We start from the raw sequence: 2,500 nt of genomic DNA, 5'->3' as shown, positions 1-2,500 counted from the left end.
CTAAAATTGCATAGACATAGTAAACATTCAAAGACTACAAAAATAATTTAAACACTAAAGAAAAGGGATAACAGTGACGTTGTAATATATTACAGTAAATTCAGTACTTTTGAGAAAGATACAGCGAAAGGGAAATCAGGGAAAATGTCCTCACAGAGAGCATATGACAGGGAAGTATTGTAAATACTGTATGTATCACTTACGATCCACAGACAACTTTGTTTTAACGGATAGGTAAATTCTAATTGAAACATTTGACATCGATTCAGTTCTCCCTTGCTTGTCTATAATAAGACCTATTATGCCCATTCGCTAGACTCCACATCAATTTCAGACAGTCCCTCCATAATAACAAACGAACACGAGCTTGAGGCAATTTTTCGAAGATCAGCACTGTTTGTCCATATGTTAGATCCTGATCATCGTCAAATCTGTTCATATTTCAGTTTTGAAGTTCTATATCTGAAGTTGGAAATTACCCATCTTTACTCTGATTAACCCCTCCGGTTTGGCCACGCCCATTTTTATTGGTGATAACCTTAGTAATCTGATGGTGTTTATTTTGGAGCAGAACAGTTTTCCCATAGGTTTCACAATTACAGGACACAACCATGCCCAAAGTGTACCATCTCCATCAAATAAATTGTGAGCACGTATTTCTGCTTGAGGCTAGCGCTACCTGGATTACTAAAAGATATGATTTATGTAGCCTACAAAATGGTTCCTACTTTCAGGCAGAATAGACAGCCCATGTTTTTTTTTTTTTTTTTTTTCATCTTATTCTTCGTTTACGAGGTGTCTCTAAACAAAAATCATGAAGTACCTTGGGCCTCCTATTCTGCAAGGAGAAAAAGAGTGTGTAATAGGCTAATAGGTGGCCACGCCCATGTCCAGCAGAATCAGTCTGTGAAAAGAATTAGGATAGGATGTAACTTTAATGTCTTAACTATTGATAGAAAGTACAGAATGCATGGACAATCCAGAGACTAAAGACCGCGGGGGTTTCACAATAGCTTCCACTCAGTTATACACAAAAAGTATAGCTTACATGCGTAATTGCACAATATGAGTATGTCCGTGATTTTCTTCTAGGAAAGATTAATGTAGACCTTCCCCAGTTACAATTAGTCTATACATAGTAGATAATTATCTGGACAGCCTTACAAAATGTTTGTTTAAGCTTCTCTTCTGTTATGTTGTTGATTATTCATATTGCTGTTTAGAGCTGACTAGTGGTCTTATTTTTTATGTAGATTATTTTCCCAGAACTTGTTATGTGCATTTATTACTTAAATATCTGGAGGAGTAGCTTATCAAATTTTGTAGTTTCATTTTCTCTTGAATTTCCAATTTTTCTTTTCTTTCGTAAGTATGGCTCCAGTTGATATTTTTCATTTTCCATCCTTATTTTAGGGATTACATGATTCAAGTGGGAAAACAAGCCCTCGCAATAGCAAATTGGGATGTATGGCCCACGCCCCAAAGACGTTATGACTGAAATGAAGAATCTAAACCCAATCCATGCCCAGGACAACGACTTTGCAGATAAACTTGCAGCATGCAACAGAGGCTCAGCTGGTCATCAATAGAACAATACTTCAGAGTTACAAAGATGACTTCATATGCCTTATCACAGATATACTGGGAATATCCTGGAAACCACCCAAAATACGCAGAATCCAAGTCACCCTGAGGAAAGCCTGTCAAAAAGGCTTGTAAACACTTGGCATTCCGATTGGATCTCCACTTTCTACTAAGTCCGCAAGCATACATACAAATATGAAGATGGCAAAGAGGATAAGTCACTTCCAAGTCCCAAAAATATTCCAAAGAGGTGACTTCGTCCACCACCTCAGAATAGCAGTACTCCAGAAGCTGAAAAAACAGGGTTGATTCCAAAAATGACGTCCCTCTTGCTTTCTTACAATTTCATCACTGACTGACTATGATGCTAAATCTGATTCCAATGACTCATCTTTCCGTTTCGAATTAAGTGGTTTCCTCAATGTTACTTTGTGTATTTTGAGTTCTGACCTGTCACGGTTAAATAGTAGGGAACAATTTTCCTTGAGGGCATTGAAGGAAACTTTAATTCAGAAATACAAAAAGTATGTTTTTGATTTCAAGGATTTTGTGGCGAACTATCTTGCACAAGATCAAGGTGAGATTCCAGCTCAAGTGATGAAGTTGATGAACTGAGCCTAGCCTCCAAGCACTAATTGCTGCATACAAGCAACCCCAAATCCTCATATTAAGGCCATGATCCTTGCTTCAGTATTCTTTGCGGACAATCGGCCTCCTTCAGTGAGGAAGATGCAGATGATATTTGGATGCTCAAGATACATGGTGGATAAAGCCAAGACATACAAGAGTGTTGTGGAAGCAGGCAAACCGACACTGACACTGAACTATGACAGATAACTTGGACACTATAAGGCAATACATGTAGAGTGAATATCCTGGGAGTGGGGACGACATAAGTGTCGATCAAAAAAAAGGA

The 2,500-nt window shown here is 38.0% G+C and overlaps 1 protein-coding gene across 1 annotated transcript in view; it reads right to left on the bottom strand.

The window, feature by feature from the left end:
- The window catches only part of LOC119576217 (E3 ubiquitin-protein ligase RNF216-like), a gene marked incomplete at its 3' end in the record, with an annotated part of 47,431 nt that overhangs the window by 23,217 nt on the left and 21,714 nt on the right, over window positions 1-2,500 (bottom strand).

This window comes from Penaeus monodon, chromosome 8 (genome assembly GCF_015228065.2).
Source record: "Penaeus monodon isolate SGIC_2016 chromosome 8, NSTDA_Pmon_1, whole genome shotgun sequence".
Taxonomy (NCBI): domain Eukaryota; kingdom Metazoa; phylum Arthropoda; class Malacostraca; order Decapoda; family Penaeidae; genus Penaeus; species Penaeus monodon.
The sequence above is the reverse complement of the archived record's forward strand: the minus strand, read 5'-3'. Positions and strand labels throughout refer to the sequence as shown.